At 40.7% G+C, this 17,901-nt stretch overlaps 1 pseudogene; it reads right to left on the reverse strand.

The window, feature by feature from the left end:
- Positions 1–9,382: 9,382 nt before the first annotated feature.
- Positions 9,383–10,756, reverse strand: LOC117018234 (tubulin alpha-1 chain-like; annotated as a pseudogene).
- Positions 10,757–17,901: the final 7,145 nt, after the last annotated feature.

Genomic DNA, 17,901 nt, shown 5'->3' on the forward strand with positions numbered 1-17,901 from the left:
ATGAAAAGTGTGAAAATTTAATTTTTCTCATTATACCGTTTTAGACATTTTCAAGGTTCCTCGATGGCACGCTTTAGTTACAGAGAGGAAAGACGCTGCTGTGGGTATTTTCAGAATAGCTACCATCAGACCCACAACACAACCATACTCGAAACAGCAGGATGGAAACCAGAAGCTGTACAGTGGGGGTGACCATGTTGAAAGACTGAGTTGACTTTGGGTGGTTTTCTGAATTTAGTCCCCATGGATGGGTTTCAGGGGCGCTGGGCACTCCCTGAAATACCTGTTGGGAAATTTTGAGGGTGGGGCAGCATCTGTTGCTTACTCAGGTGCTCAAAAGAGTTCAGCTTGTCCCCTACCCCACACGAAAGGAAAAGCATAATTCCATGTCTTCTGCTTTCTTGCCTCTATCACGTTGAGAAGACAGATAGTACATGCAGCTAGAGCAGTGTCCAGAAGCTGTTTGTCCAGACTCATTTCCTTCCTTCTTTCTGCTAACAGAACCTTGCTTTTGCTCCGGGTGACAGTGGGCCCAGACTGAGGGGCTGACTCATGATGCCACCAATTTGTACGTTTCAGTCCCTTTCCGTTTGTCACCCGGCTCCCCAGCTTCCTTCCCAGACTCACGATATTTCAAAATCGATCATGGGAATCTCATTGTCTTTCATTCGATTGGCTACTTCGCAGCCTCTGTTTTCCTACCTCCCCTTTCAGGGTTGTGAGCATGTGTTCCATTTCTTGCCAGTGACGTGTAAGAGGAGTTCTGTGGGAATGCCTCTGGAGAGCTTTTGCTTTCTTTATAGATGAGAAAGGAGTGGCTGACTGAGCCCTTTCCCCTTGCCTTCTGCCTTGAACTTACATGTCATTGTTGGAACTGTAGCTGCTGTGTTGCAACTGGAAGGTGACGGGTCTGGGCAGGATCGGCCAATATGCAAAATGGCGACAGAAAGAGTCTCAGTCCTTCTGGACATCGGTGAGCCGGCACACCAACTCTCATATGAGCTGTAGCTGAGTTTCGTGTTAAGTAAACAATAAACATTCTTCTGGCTTCCGCCAGTTAGTGGAGGGTTTCTGCTACTTGCAGCCAAATGTCCTTCCATAGATACAGTAAAGAATCTTTTTCAGCTTAAAATACAGTTAGTTGATTCTATCGGTTCAAAATGCATCACGGGTAGCTTGATAATGTTTTCACTGGATGACGCAAACCCGGTTATTATGCTAGCCTTCTACATATGCATGCAGGAAATGTATGGGAAACATCAAGAGTGACAAGAGTGACCATCTGAACTCAAGTAGTATTCTTCCTGATATAAAGGATAGATTTGACCTTATTTTGGTGAGTAAGGCTTAAAATCAATGAACAGAAGACATTATAGAGGCAAAGAGACTACATCTCTCCTTCCAACTGAAGTGGAAGTTAATTTTAAGTTTCCATCCTTTTCTGTTCCAAACATTTCTATCTTGATATATTTTGGTGGTATTTCATCATAGTTTACTAACGTAAAAAACAAACCCACTAATTAAAGTTTGAATTTTTTGTTTGTTTTATTTTTTTATACTCTAATAAAATCATTTTGACATATAAGTCAGTTGGAAAATTTGAGGAAGGAGAAAGCCACTGAACTGTTAGCATAATTAAATTGAGGAAGGAGAAAGCCACAGAACTGTTAGCATAAATCCACTAAATTTAGTCACGTGTGTTTCTATGGTATTTATATAAATTCATACGTTACTTCGTATATATCCATGTACATGTTTGGGGATTCTTTTTTAAAAAGCTTTATCTAGAGTACAGCCCAGGTGCCAGGGCCGGAAGTTTATCAGTCAGCTTTTGCTGTGTAACAAACCCCTTCAAAACTCAGCGGCTTAAGCAGCAGTGAGGTCATCACGCATGTGTCTGCAGGTTGTTGGTCTAACCCGTGCTGTGGGGGTGGCTCCACGCTCAAGGTTGGAGCCAGGTCTGCGTCACATTTCTCAGACCAGCAGGCTGGCTGGGACATGCTTTCCTCATGGCGATGACAGATGTGTGAGATGCAAGAGGGCAAGTCCAAATGTGCTTTTGGAGCCTTTGCTTGTATCACAGCCACTAACATGCCATTAGCCAAACTGAGTCACAGGGCTGAGCCCAATATTCACGCTGTAGGAAATGGACTTCACTGCTAGCTGGGAGGGACTGCAAAGTCTCATGGTAAAGATCACAGAAGGGGGGAGGGGGCAAGGACCGAAAACAATGATGCTGTGTAAGGGAAGGCAGTTGGTGACAAAGGAGCAGCCTCTGACATTGTTCCGACACAGTTCTCAGAACCCGACAGAACTAAGAACTAAAGAGACTATCTTAGGAATGAGATGCCTGGGGCTCCTACTGTGAAAGGTGAAATTCCGTATACTAAACATATATGACGCCATGTTTGGAAGAATAACGTCAACAACGCTTTTTAAAAAATCACCACCAAAAAATAAATAAATAAATAAATAAATAAAAATAAAAAATCACCACCCACTTCTATCGTAGTTATGTACCTTTCTAGAGCTATCCTAGCATGTCTGTGGCATCAAGACAGTTTGTTTTGTCACTGCTATTGTCACATCGTCTGTCTGTATGCTGGAATTGTACAGAGATTGTATTTACAAGATTCATAGTGTGCTAATGACCACTGCTTTTTTTTTTAACAACAATAACTAAAATAATATCCATGCGCTTTGCATACATTCTTTCATTTTAATCTTCACAGCAACCCTGGAGCTGTTGATTATTCCTATTCCACAGATGAGGAAACTGAGTCCTGGGGAAGCACAGCTACAGCCAGGGTTTGAACCTAGTGAGTCTCGTTTAGCACTCATCTGCTTAACAGGGGACCGGATGTTCCCTGCACGCATGCATACTTTTGGTATGAACTGGAAATAGTAAAGCACACCCCTTAAGCCCAAGAGTGTTTTCATGTGAACCACAAGTCAACTGTTATTCCTTCAACTAGCATGTGATTTTTGCTCCTTTAACAAGAGGGATGTCATTTGGGGGTTGCTTCTGGGATGGCTAATGGAAGTGGGAGGGTGATCAAGTTTCCAGAAGGGGTGAGAGTCGAATTAGTTTTTATAACTGAGATGGCACAAGCATTGCCCAATCAGAACGGACATTGGTCATCATGCACAACCCGTGTGCCTCTACTGGTGTCACCTCAGCACCAGGTATGCCCAGCTCTGTACGGCCCCAACACTGGTACTGGGCTCCATCATCCCAGCTCTCGCTCCAACACTGGTATTGGGCTCTGTCATCCCAGCTCTGGCTCCAAACTTCTGTTAGGTGCTTTTGTAAATAGAATCTATTGTCCAAAGGAAAAGATTTGTCGCCATTTAGGAGTTTCTGAAGGCAGTTTCAAAAGCTTTACAAAGAGATTTTGAGCAATGACTAGAATAAGTTTATTCTTTCTCAGAGTGCACTGCTAATTGAGAACGTATGAATTCTGGCATATTTATTAAAAAATGTGTATTGTTCTTTTGTCATACTTCCTGGTAATTGGTATACTTAGCAGTAGCTTCCATGAAGGGACTATCATTCTGATGAAATGTCAAGTCAGGTGACAGATGTCTGATTTATTTGGAGAACCTTAAGCCTAGGGAGAAAAGGAGATTATTGTTAGATTAAAGCAGTTGGTATAGAGCTGTCACATTATAAAGGAGAAAGAGTTGGATTTGGAATGAGAAACCAGCTATCCCAGTTTGACAACCAGTGTTAAGGGGACAACCTGTGCTGTTCGCTTTCAGTGTGTAGGTTGCAAGACTGGTGGAATACAAGACAGAGAAGCCAGAGCCCCAAAGCAGAGCTGGAAAGAACTCAGTGATAATTCAGTCTGCTTTTGCTCTTCATGCTTGCGATATTCTTTTCATAGTGGATTTGCCAATAAGAAATGCTCTGAAAACAACCTAATAAAGAAGACATGGGAAATGTGGGGTTGGCTCAGGAGTTTGAGAATACAATAGAGTAATTCCACCAAAAAGACTACACCTTTTTGTAACAACTTCTTTTAACTAACTTCACATTAAAAAGGAAACGTAAAAATGCTATCTGTTCTAAAATGCCTAACAACAGAGGACTAGTTGAATAATTATAGCATATCTATAATTTAGAAGATTAATCAGGCATTGAAAACCATGTTTTCAGGAAAGCAATACTACATATTCTTTTTCCATACGTACATAAATTATATGTGAAAGGTCTAAAATCTTCATGGGAACAACAAATGCCAAATTCAAATCGATATGTTACTTCTGGAGAGGGAAAAGGGAAAATGGGGATTGTTATACGTGTAATGTTTATTTTTTCAGCTGGGCGGTGGGTCCATGAGTGTTCATTATATGAGTTTCTATGCTTTCTGTATGCTCGAATTATTGCAAAATTTTAAAAACCATATTTTGAAATTCTAATCGCATGACATGCTTGTGATAAAATATTAAAAAGTCAATCAGGCTATAAAATATACACACTATGATCACAATTTTGTTTTAAAATAATGTATATATAGATATACACACACATATGCATGAATAGAAAAAAGTAAAAGATGCTATCTCTGGTGATTTTTATTTTCTTATGCCTCTTTTGCATTATCTGAATGCAGTAATATATTTCATAACCTAAGAAGGGGTATTTTAAAATATTGTGGTCTCTAACGATGAATGGAGAAGTGCAGTGCACACTTTTGTTTTTTAAAATGATATGAGTCCTACGTGGATATGTTCTTATTGCAAAGAGTCTGGCAGCTGTAATTACATGGAGCTGAGTAGGACGCCCCTCTCGCTGTCGTCCCCTGTACTCCTGTCCCAGAGGTGACAGACACAGTTCTGTGTACATTCTTCCAGTCCTTTTCCAGGCATTGTTCTTTGTATATATGTGCATATGCATACAGCTGTCTTGTATTTACACAAATGGGATCATACTACCCATACTATTTAATGATTTACTTTTCTCATTTTATACTGCATCTTGGGAGATTTAAAAATATCAGTATAGGTAGGTTTACCTCACATTTTTAATTCAAAACTGTAATTTTATTTAATCTTATTTTAATAGCCGCATAGTATTTATAATCTGCAAATATATATTTATAATATAGCTGTACCATAATTCATTTAATTGTCCCCCTAATAATGGATATTAAGCCAGTTCCTAATTATTTCTATATTAGTAAATGTTTTAGTGACCATTCTTAATTTTATGTGCACGAACAAGAATTTTTGTAAGAAGAATTTCTAGAAACGGCATCTCTAGGTCACGGAGAACACACATATTCAGTAAAGACAATTGCTGCCAAACTGCCTTCCTAAAATTTTTTGTCACTTAATACTCCCAACACATATGAGTCTGTTTCCTCAGATCCTTGCATTTCACTAACACCATATCTTGAAATATGCAAGTTTAACAAGCACGTTTGATAGATGTCCTGAATGAGCATGTATTCCTTTTATGAGAAAAATGTTTAAAAATTAAATCGAAAAGTTGCTTTTCAAGACTGAAAGCAAATACACCAAAATAGTTCCCTTTGGAAGATGGGCTAAGGGCAATTTTCATTTCTTTTATAATCTGAAAAAAAAAAAAAAGGACAGCTCATTAAAAACAAGAATGTTATTGGAAAAAAATGCCAAAAAGAAAAAAAAGAAAAAAACAAAACAAAGAAGCGAGAGAGAGGGAAAAAAACGTTGTAAGTTTGTTGGGTAGAATAGAAGCGGTTTGTTTACACTTCAGAGCAGTGCTAGTTTGGGCATTTGGTACACACAAACAGTTATCTGAAATAAACAGAATCAGAGTACATCCTTTAAAGTGTTATTAAAACACACATAATTATTACAGTCTGAAAGTCAAAGTGACTTAACACCTTAGAAAAAAATTTAATAATCTCCTCATTTTCTGCTAGAACCCAGCCTTCTTTAAAAGGAGATTGGGCTTGTAAAATAACGTAAGGTATGAAAAACATTAAAATTATGGGCAAAATGAGTGTCTTTTTACTGAGAAGGTTTTGCCAGTGTGCACTGACTGCTACACACTATTTCCTTTTGCATTTATAAGATGTAAACTATTGAGCAATTGCTCAGTCTTTTAAGATTATCCTAGCATAACCTTTGTATGAAAGTATTGTATTCAAAAAGTAACTTACAAGGTCAATGCAATTCCAGTGCAATGTTCTAAGTTCAGTGATTTTTTTTCTTTTTTTTTGCAAAAGTTTCACAGGTGAGATGTGTGTGACAATGCAAGAGCCATCAGCTGTATCATTGATATATTGGCCTTCGTTTTAAGTGGCTGCTTTTTTAAAACTATGGTTTTAAAAATATGGTTTCCAACTGAAGTTTTATCACTGCTGCTGTTTTTCTTCCCAAGAGATTATACACCAGTTTGATACATTTCATCAGTGGGAAAATATTTTCTCCTCAAGTTAGGAATGAATTTCTGCAGTTGGAAACGTTTCTTATATTAAAAATATTGAATCAGAACTGCTCTTCTTTTAATGGTAGAAAATACCTTTCATCAACAGTCACTAGAACACTAATTGCAAAGCGACAGGTCAATAGTTGCAGAAGAATAGAGGAATTACCTTACTTACTGGCCAGCCTGATGTCCTGCGCCAGCAGAGGCCACAATACCAGCATTGAGTGTGGGACGCAGCGCTCTGCCTGATCGTCCCCTGGTGCAGGAGGACACAAGGTGGCATAGAGAACCTTGTAGTTCAAACCCACTGAGGACATACAACAGTGGGGGGAAATCAGATTCAGGATCTTGTTGTTGGCAGGCTCTATTATCCAGAGAGTTCTTATCCCAAAGCTCACCTACCCCATCCAGTAACTCAGGGATTCCTCTGTCAGAAACCCCATTGAGCCTGGTCCTGATTTCAGGGTCCTGGTGACACACTGCTTTTCAGATCCTAGATAATAATAACTCCAGAGGCCAATGGAACTGGCCATGACTTCCAGCCTTCCTTCTCTCTTTTCCTGGCTTTCCTCCTGCTTTCTTAAGGAACCTTTCTCTAGGTCCCTTCCCTTCCTCCCCCCATCTATAGTCCTGATCTGGTACAAGCAGGGCATGGACCAAAGCAAGCCTTAGGTAAATGTCATTTGAATGACTACAGGAACAGTCCTGTATGGCTCAGGCTTTTAAGCATTTATGCAAATATTTTAAACTTCTTCATGTTTATCTAATTCGACTGTTGTTTTTAGGTAATGAGTTTTTTAAGCTTACATACCAAATGAAGTAATTCTTAATTGTTTTCAATCTACATTGTAGAGAATGCAAGCAGTGCTTCTAAATTGAAACATCTTGGGGTTCCGTGGGAAAACCTGGACTCACTTTATCCAGATCATATGTGTTTTCAGAGAATTTGAACCCTTGATCCACTTCTTCGCCTTTGCGTTTTCAGCCTCAGGAGTACCGATCTGTTGTCTGTATTTAGCAGATTCTTTTCTCTTTTCCCTCCCCAATCCCCATTTCTTAGTCCTTTTAGGTGCAATGATAAGAAATGCTTGTAGTATTTCCTTTTGTGGACACCTCGGAGTTTTTTTGTTTTAAGTTTGATACCAGGACAATAATGTTTTTTGTTGTTTTGGGCCCTGAGACTTTATTTTCAAGCGACTGACTTCCCAGATGCCTTTCCTTAGGCTTTGACTGATGACTCAGGGATCTTCTTTTTTCATGTAAAAAGGACTTATTTTATCCCTAAATAAGTTGTCTGACCTTTCCTATGAGCAAGTATCATTTCTCTGGAAGTAGGATCTTTTGGTGGGAGGAATGTCCAAACCAGTTCTTTGCTCCCCTGAGTGATCACCCCTTCTTTCTTTAAAAAAAAAATAATAACTTGGAGATATAATTTATATACCATAAAGCTCACCTTTTTAAACTGTATAATTCAGTGGCTTTTAGTATATTTATAGAGTTGTACAATCATCACCACAACCTAATTTTAAAGCGTTTTCATCATCCCCAAAAAGACCTTGAAATTTTAGGGGTCACTCTTCCTTCCTCCTCTCTCTCCCTAGCCTGTAGCCCCCGGCAATGGCTAATCTACCTTCTGTCTCTATAGATTTGCACAGTTTAGACATTTCTTGTAAATGGCACCATACAATATGTGGCCTTTTGTGTCTAGCTTCTTTCCCTTACCGTAATGTTTTTGAGGTTCATCCATATTGTATCACGTATCAGTACTTCATTCTTATTTATTGTTGAATAATATTTTGCTGTACGGATATGTTACATTTTGTTTATCCATTCATCAGTTGATGGACATTTGGGTTGTTTTTACTTTTTGGCTATTACGAATCTTGCTTCTGGGGGGTTATAAAAACTTTCCTCTACCTCCAAGGTTGCTTTAGTCATCAAATACACGAGACTGAGTAATAAGAGAAAATAATCAAATTTAATTCCATATGTATGTATGAGAACTCCGCATACATGAGAGAGTCAGAGACCCCACATACATGAGAAGTTCAAAGACAGAAAGGGAATATGGGTATATATGACTTTTCTGAGCTAGGGAAGAGGTAAGGTGACTTGGGGCATCAAAGGGTCATTGCAGGATGATCAGAGCAGATGTTTAGGAATTTGGTCAAAGACGTTATCTATGATAATCGCTCATTAGAATTTGGTCAAAGACGTTATCTATGATAATCGCTCATTATGGGCAAGACCCTCAATTCAAATTCTTCTAGGTAGTTAAGGGAGGGGCAGAAGTTTCTCTTGAGCTTGTCCCTCAATTTGCCTTTAGCTCAAAACAATCTGCATATCACAGAGGCACATCTTGGGGTGCCTCTTTCTGAATCCTCACATTGCTGTGAATGTTCATGTACAAGTTTTTGCATAGACGTATATTTTTATTTCTCTTGGGTGTATTCCTAGGAGTGCAATTGCTGGCTCATATGGTGACTCTTTCTGTTTAACAGTTTGCAGAGCTGTCAGACTGTTTTCCATTTTAAACTTCACCTGCAATGCATGAGGGTCCCAATTTCTCTGTATCCTTCTAACACTCAGCCTGATTGTCGCCATCCTAGTGGGTGGGAGGTCGTATTTCATTGTGGTTTTGATTTGCATTTCCTTAATGACACTGGAGTTAATTAAGCATCTTTCATGTGCTTATTAGCCATTTACTTATCTGCTGTGGAGAAATGTCTATTCAGATCTTTTACCCATTTTTTTTTTTTAAGACAGGGAATACTTTATTCGAACCCATCAGAGAAGTGGACAGGTTGGGTCTATAACAAAGCTTCCTGTTTTAAAGCATAGGCCAGTGATTGTATGTGACAGTATACAGTTCTACATGCAAATTAACTGATCAGACCACAGCTTCTCAATGTTTAATACAGAATAAGCTTCCCTGTCCAAGCAGCACCTTGTGACATATTAATTTCAGTGTCCCTCTCCTCCTTCCTCACTGTCTCCTTCCACAGGCTCCACACCAACTTCCCTTTAATCCTTCTCAGGAGCAGCCATGTCCTCATGGGCCTCGGAAACCTCTCCGTCCTCCATGCCCTCACCCACGTACCCGTGAACAAAGGCACGACTGGCATCTGTCAGGTCAGACTCGGGGTCCAGGCGCGCCCAGGCCTCAGTACCAGCTGTGGTGTTGCTCAGCGTGCACACAGCTCGCTGTGCTTTGGCCAGGTCTCCACCACGTACCAAGCGGGAGGCTGGGAATTAATGCCAACTGTGAAGCCAGTGGGGCACCAGTCCACACTCTGGCCAGTACTCTTGGTCTTGATGGTGGTAATGGCGGCATTGACGTCTTCGGGAACCACGTCACCACGGTACAACAGGCAGTAAGCCATGTATTTACCATGGCGAGGGTCCCATTTACCCATCTGGTGGGCTGCTCAAAGCACGCATGGGTGATGTCTGCTGCAGAGAGCTGCTCCTGGTGGGCTTTCTCAGTAGAGATGACAGGGGCACATGTCCCCAGGCAGAGGTAGATGCGGGGATAGGGCCCCAGGTTGGTCTGGAATTCGGTCAGGTCCACATTGGGGGCTGCATCAAATCTGAGGGCAGCAGTGATGGAGGACACAAGGTGACCTGTCAGCCCGGTCAGGTTAGTATAGGTTGGGCGCTCAACCTATCCTATGTTTGGGTTGTATACGACAACGTACAGAAACCTGAGCTTTCTACCACAGATGTCGTAGCCGGCGTCATTGTGGACCATGACCGTCATTGTGGAGCACGAATCAGAGTGCTCCGGGGTGGTGTGGGTGCCGAGGATGGAGTTGGAGGACTCGACCACAGCTGTGGAAACCCGGGAGCTGGGGAAATGGAGAACTCCAGCTTGGACTTCTTGCCATAATCAACAGAGAGACGTTCCATCAGCAGGGAGGTGAACCCAGAACCAGCTCCCCCACCAAAGCTGTGGAAAACCAGGAAGCCCTGAAGCCCCGTGCACTGGTCGGCCAGTGTCCGAATTCAGGCCAAGACAAGGTCAGTGGTCCCCTTGCCAATGGCGTAGCGTCCGCGGGCGCAGTTACTGGCAGCATCTTCCTTGCCTGTGATGAGCTGCTCGGGGCGGAAGAGCTGGCCGTAGGTGCCAGTGCGAACTTCACCAATGACCGTGGGTTCCAGGTCTATAAACGCTGCCCCGGCACATGCTTGCCAGCACCTTGCTCACTGAAGAAGGTGTTGAAAGACTCATCTCCTGCCTCAGTGGTCTTGTCACTTGGCATCTGGCCATCGGGCTGGATGCCATGTTCCAGGCAGGAGAGCTCCCAGCAGGCATTGCCCGTCTGGACACCAGCCTGGCCCATGTGAGATGCAGTCACGCGTGGTCGCTGCTTTGGGGCTCCTGGGCGGATGGCTGAGAGGAAGAGGTTGTTGCTTCTTATAGCGCGCCTCTTAGGCGTTGGATATAAGAGAACGTGCCTCGTTCACCCATTTTTAATGGGATATTTGTCTTTTTACTGTTCTTTATATATTCTGGATATACCTCTTCCTTCTTAATAAACTCTTTTCAAGGGGCTTGCTGGACAGGACATTCTGGTTTTCCTCCTTCATTCTTCACCCCGCTTCAGTCTTCTTTGTGGGTTCGTTTTCTACTGCCTGGTCCTTTTTTTGTCTTTTCTCCCAAACTTACTATCGAAATATAACATATACATAGAAATGGCTTGAATACGTTTTGACACAGGGCATGTACCTGTTTCCCTGGCACCCAGATGGAGGAATGGAACATGACTGGCACCCCAACAATGGGCCTCCTGCTCTCGCCAGTCACTGCCCTCACCCAGGACAACTGACTCTTCTGCCTTCTAACTTCATAGGTAAGTTCTGCTTGTTGGGAACTTTCAATAAACAAAATCACGATACATATTCTTTTTTTCTGACTTCTTTCACTCATATTAGATTCACTTGTATTGTTGTATGTCATTGCAAACTGTTCATTTGCATTATTGTAGGATACTCCATATTTAAATTTGCCTCAATGTATTCAATCTACTGTTGGCTTTTTTTGTTTTTTTTTTTTTTTTTTCAGTTAGTGTCTATTAGGAAGGTATAGTGTCCTTACAAACATTCTTGTACATGTCTTTTGATAAATATACATACATACCTGCTAGATCTATAGCTGTGAGTAGAATTGCTAGGTTATGGAGTATTCAGTATTCGTTCAAGTTCAGTAGAAACTATCCTTTTTCCCAAGTGGTTGTACCAATTTATACTCCGCTTAATAGTGTATAAAAATTTTGGTCACTTCACATCCTTGCCAACAGTTGATATCTTTTGTATTATTTTTTTTGTTTTGTGTTGTTTCATTTTAATCATTCTGGTAAGGATATAGTGGTATAACATTACAGTTTTATTTGTAGTTCTCTGATGACTAGTGAAATTAAGTACCTTTTTATATGTTTATTGGACATTTGTATATTTACTCTTTTGGGGTGCCAGTTTAAGGTGGGTTATTTTTTTCCATTTTCTGATATTTTAGCTTCTTTTCCAAGTTGTTTTGTAGGAGTTCTTTGCTTAATGTGATGACAAGTCTGTGGTCAGATATATGTACTGTAGATTTCTTCTATTCTTTGGTCTGCCTTTTCAATATCTTAATGGTGTCTTTTGATGAATAGAAGTTAAGTTTAATTTTTTTTCTTTATGGTGAGCACCTGTGTCCTGTTTTAGCACTTTTTGCTTACTCCAAGCTCACAATGATGTTTTCTTTCACATTTAGATCAGCAATCAACCTGGTGTGAGGTTAGAGGCCAAGAGTTTCTTCCTCCATAAATACATGCAGTGCCAATTATTGAGAAGGCGGTCCTCTCTCCACTCCACTGCGAGGTCACTTCTGTTGTAAGTCAGGTAGCTATGTAGGTATGCATCTGTTTCAGGTCTCCGTGTTGTTCCCCACTGGTCTATTTGTCCATCTTTGTGCCTCTATCACTGTCTTAATTACTACAGCTTTAACAAGCTAGGTTTTGCTATCGGGTAGCGCAGTCTCCCAGCTTCATTCTTCTTCTTCAAGACTGTCTTGGCTCTTCTTGGCCATTTGTATTTCGCATATATTTTAGAATCCACCTGTCAGTTTACACACACACACACACACACACACACACACACACACACACACACACGGATGCACCCATGAACCCTGCTGGGATGTTGGCTGGCACTGTGCATCTTCTAAATGATAAAAATATTCCCTCTGTTTACTTACGTCTTTTTTCAGTTTTCCTCGGTATTGTTTTATACTATTCAGCATATAGGTCTTGTACATTTTTCATCATATTTCTTACTTAGGTATTTGATGTTTTTCAAAAGGTAAATGGTTTCACTTTAAAAGTTCAATTTCCTCTTTGTTTGTTGCTGGTATATAGAAATTGATTTTTATAAACTAGCCTTATATCTAGTGACCTTGTTAACTGTACCCATTAATTCTAATACTTCAGTTGAAGATCAGTTTGGATACAATCATGTACTCAGTTTTATTTTTTCCTTTCTAACTCTTATCACTTGCTGAAACCATGTTCTCTTTCATACAATGTATTTTAGTCTTTATTGATCCTCTCGATTGTCATAGCCCATAATTACGGTAAGATTCATCAGTTCTCAGCTTCCCCAAATCCTCAGCAGTCCTTTATAGGACAATTGTCATATTTGTAAAATGATATTCTGCCCAGGTGTCATTTGTAACCATAATTTGGCGAAGCATTCCTCAGTTCCATACTTGAATTCCTTTAAAACTCCCAGTTAATTTCTAGATTATCTAATTATTTAAATATGTTTTAATGTATTCATTTGACTTGATCAAATTTCTCTTTTAAAAGTCTTAAAGTAAAATGGTAGCATCTTGATCAATTTAGCTGAATTTGTGTTTGGCAAAGTGAGTAGCATAATATGGCCAGAATTTAGGGTGGTAGAAGCATAAGAGAGAAAACTGATATGACAGCTTGTTATTTATCCAGAGGAAAAATGACAGAGAGAGAGAGAGAGAAAAAAATAAATATAGGTAGGTAGGGAGTAGGGACTATTTCAGAAGTGATATCCCATTACTCTGGTGGCCATATTCTATTAGTTAGAAGCAAATCACCAGGTGCAGGCCCCACTCAGCGGGAGAGAATTACACAGGGGTGTGCATATCAAGGGGCGGTAATAATTGGGAGCATTTTAGTGGCTGCCCACCACATCTCCCTTTGGCTTTCCAGAGTTTGACAACCTTATTTTGAAAAGGACTGGGCTAATTTAAATCATGACGTATTTACGTTACGTGACATACAAATATGTAACATAAAAATTGTTACAATTTTTTAATTAAAATTTTTCTACATGCCACATATTCCCTGGCCCAGAGTGTTTTCCAGCCTGCAGTGTAAGTTTTATGTACTCAAACGTCTTACCCAGATTTTATATTCTAATTGCTCTTCATTTGTCCTCCAAAAACTTAAAAAATTTTTCACTTTGTTTTGTACTACACATGCCTAAAACCCAAACCATCAGTTTTCTATCTCTGTTAGGACTGAGAAATTCTTTTAAGACCAAGAAGGGAGAGTTGACAGAAAGGCAATGTCAAAATGTAATGGTCTGAACATTTTTTTCACCCTAACAAACTGCATACTCAGACACTACCTAGTCTCAGTCGGGTAATTACCAATGGGTGTCTGTTGCAAACGGATGTAAACTTCTATCAAATCTACCCACGTACCTGCATTTATGTCCATGTATTCCACCTTGTCTCCTGTTCACACTTCGAGAAAGGCCACACTGTCCACTCAAGCGCTAGGACCCATCTCCTTTCACCTGTTCAAGGTGTGGACTCTATCCATCCCCTCTAACACACTCCAGGATGTTGCTCTGGCAATATTCTTTCCTGAAGCATCAATTTTCCCACCTCCACTGGATGTGTCACCAGAACACCAACATGGTATGCTATTGCTCTTAAAGCTCTTAGGATCTTTCTCTTGATCCCATTTACTCTTCCAGTTATATTTTCTGTCCTTTTTAGCAAAATCCTTGAGAGAGTTGTCTATAATTGCTGTCTCCAATCTCTAATTAACTGTGGAATCCACTCGAAGCAGTCCACGGAAAGTGTTTTATTGAGGTCACCAGTGACCTTTCTATTGCTAAATCCATGGGTTGAGTCTCAGACATTTTGCTGGACCTGTTAGCACAGGTTGTGCAATGGTTACTGTCTCCTCCTTCTTCTCTTGGCTTCCATGCCAGCTTTGCTACTCTTGCCAGTTGTCCCACTCTGTCTTTATCGGTTTCTCTGCATCTCCACACCTCTTCCCGTTGCACTTCTTTTCTGGCTATATTCATTCCTTTGTCTCAAATGCCATTTATAGGGGGATGATTCCCAAACTGACTTCCCTGGTCCCAGCTTCTCTCCTAACTCTAGACACATATCACGAAGGGATTTTTTTTTTGGGGGGGGGGCATTTTTTTTTTATACCGGAAGTGGTGCAAAGATTCCTTCAACGTGAACACATCTGAGCCACAACAGCGACTGAAAGAGTATGTCTGAACTTCCCTTATGTGACGAAAGCAGAGATTTAAGTCAGCTACTTAACCTCTCCCAAGTCTCCAGTCAAGGAGGTGGTGACTGACCTTGGGCACTGGGACATTAAAAAAAAAAGAATCCTTTAAATAAGCCTCATCAGAACCTCCCGCCCGTTGAAGCCTCTTCTACCCCCTGCCTTTTATTTAGCTGGTGTATAAACCTTTACCTCTAGCTGTTTGGGGAGTTCCTCTGGGTAGAGCCCTCATTCAGTCATAATAAACTTTCCTCGTGCTGTCAATGGATTTGCAGGCCCTAACAACTAGGACCAAAACTGGTAGAGGCAAAGTTTTCCTCCCAACAGGAACTTACCACATACTTGACATCTCTACTTTGTTGAAAACAGGCATCTCAAACTTACTACGTCTTAAACTAGACTCTCATCTCCAGACCTCCGTCCCCACTGCCCCTCCTGCCCATTGGCCCAGCAGACTCCAATCAATTATGACTCACTGGCTCGTCCACAAGCTTGTTTTTTGCATCTTATATCCAATTTGTCAGCAAATCCTATTTCCTATTCCTTCAGAAATATATCCAGAAGCTGACTCGTTCCCACCAGCTCCGCTGTTACCAGTTTGGTTGCTAGCCACCGTCATTTCTTGCCTGGATGATGACAATAGACTTGTAACTGTCTTCTGATTGGCTCCTTCTCCACCCCAGGCTACTCTCAACACAGCAGCTAGAACCAAGATCAGATCCCCTTTCTGTTTGAAATCCTCTCACTTACGTAAAGCCCTAGCAGTGGCCCACAAGGCCGTAGACCTGCCTGGGCCCCCTCAGCTCTCAGCCTCAGGTCCCAGCCTTCTTCCCCTGCCCTTACAACATTCCAGGCAGGCTCCCGTGTCAGGCCCCAGGCACTCATCATCATTCCCTCTGCCTGGAACACTCCTTCACCCCCTTCAAGTTTTTCTTCAATTGTCACTTTCTCACCGAGGCCCGCCCTGACCAAGCAGCATTTGCACTCAACACTTCCCTCCTTCCATGCTGTTTTTCTCCATTTTATTTATCTCAATCCCATATGCTATATAATTGTTTCTCTCCGCTAACAACTCAGCTCCACCAGGAAGTTTTGTTTCACTCGCATTGCATTCCTAGCTCCTAGAATAGTGTCTTCCTCTTACTAACTGCTCCATAAATACACGTTGAATGAGAGGGGATAAATGAATGTGTGAGAAGTAAGTAAATCCCATTCATGGGGTTGGAAGGGAAGTTTTGAGATGCTGACTATCTGAAATTTGCATTTGACCTGCTCCTGTTCCCCCAGGAAAACCCTGAGGATATATTGTTTACGTGCAGCGCTGAGCCCTTCGGGTACAACAGGGAATAAATTCCTGATTTCAGAGTTTAACCCTTCATTTTTGGTTTCATCCCATGACTATGATAGTGAATACTGGTAGGTCATTCTGTCCTCTGTTATAGTAAGCAGTTATAAATGTAATCTGAGCATCTTTACACAGAAACAAAAAAGCTTTGGAACTCGCACCCTTCACATCCACCTTTGGATTTAGCCTGGCTTTCTGCTTCACCTAGACCTCTTTACTAACTAGCATTTGAGCAGGTGTGTGTGCACACGCACTCACACACATTTTCTTGCCTTTCCTGCTTGGAAATCTTCAGATGAGTTTTCTTAGTATCGAAAACAAAATACAATGGATCCGTGAAGAACAAGGTTTGAACTGTGTGGGTCCACTTATACGCTGTTTTTCAATAAATATATTGGAAAATTTTTTGGAACGATTTGAAAAAACTTGCAGATGAATCTTTTAACTTCCTTAAGAACATTTTCTTTTCTCTAGATTACTTTATTGTAGGAATACAATTTTTAATGCATATAACATACAAACAAATATATGTGTTAATCAACTGTTTGTTATCGGTAAGGCTTCTGGTCAATAGTAGGCTACGTGTGGTGGTTTTTGGGGAGTCAAAAATTGTATTTGGATTTTGACTGCATGAGGGGAGGGGTGTCGGTGCCCCTAACCCCCAGGTTGTTCAAGGGTCAATGGTACTCTTCCCTCCCACCTTTCCTGTATTTGTCAATATACAAAATAAGAGTTGCAAGATCTCGTATGCCCTCCATATGTAATGAAGTCCTTTTGCAGTATTTTCAAATTATCCCTTTTTCCTGCCATCACTGTGACCTAAAATTTCTCGCTGAACTGGCTAATGTCATCACTGAATTAAGACAATTTTGTGATCCACTGGCGTCTCCACTTCCTGCTGCAACTCAGCCTTCATATTATATTAACCTAAATAAGTACGCTATAAATATTGTATTTACTATAGCCCCCTTAGCTCTCTATTCTTTCATTCTTTCCCAATTGGAACTCTCAGCTGTACTTATATTCCATACAATCACTCTGTATAGATGTTTATCACCATCTCAAGTGCCCTGACTGCCCCCTCAGTCTAGATCTTATGCTTTCTTCAGGGTCTAGCTAAAATTTCCTTTTTTGACTTTTTTTTGGGAATAGTTGGATCCAACATCATTCCTTGATTCTAAATGCCTTAGCAATTCATGTTTCACACTGTTAATTCATTTGTATGTTGTTTTACTTTTCTGGTTTCTGCTAATGTCATTTCCTTGATTTTTCTTTTACAAATGCCCACGTTGTTTTAATATTTCATATAAAGAATAAATAAGATCAGAAGTTTGAGAAGCAACTTAGAGATAAGTAGTTAACGTTTGAGGTTTAAATCACTGGTAAAAAAACACAATTGTCCTTTGTAAGTTATATAATTGTCTAATCACTATGTTGTACATACTGTATGTCAACGGTAACGGAAAAAAATGGCATCTGTCAATTACTGGTCTAGGTGGAAACCTTTTACCATGAAATATGCATGTATTGGTGACTGTTAGGTGCATGACAGATGGAACTGTTCCTTACATTAGTTTATAGTCACATCT

The sequence above is a fragment of the Rhinolophus ferrumequinum genome, chromosome 26 (genome assembly GCF_004115265.2).
Source record: "Rhinolophus ferrumequinum isolate MPI-CBG mRhiFer1 chromosome 26, mRhiFer1_v1.p, whole genome shotgun sequence".
Taxonomy (NCBI): domain Eukaryota; kingdom Metazoa; phylum Chordata; class Mammalia; order Chiroptera; family Rhinolophidae; genus Rhinolophus; species Rhinolophus ferrumequinum.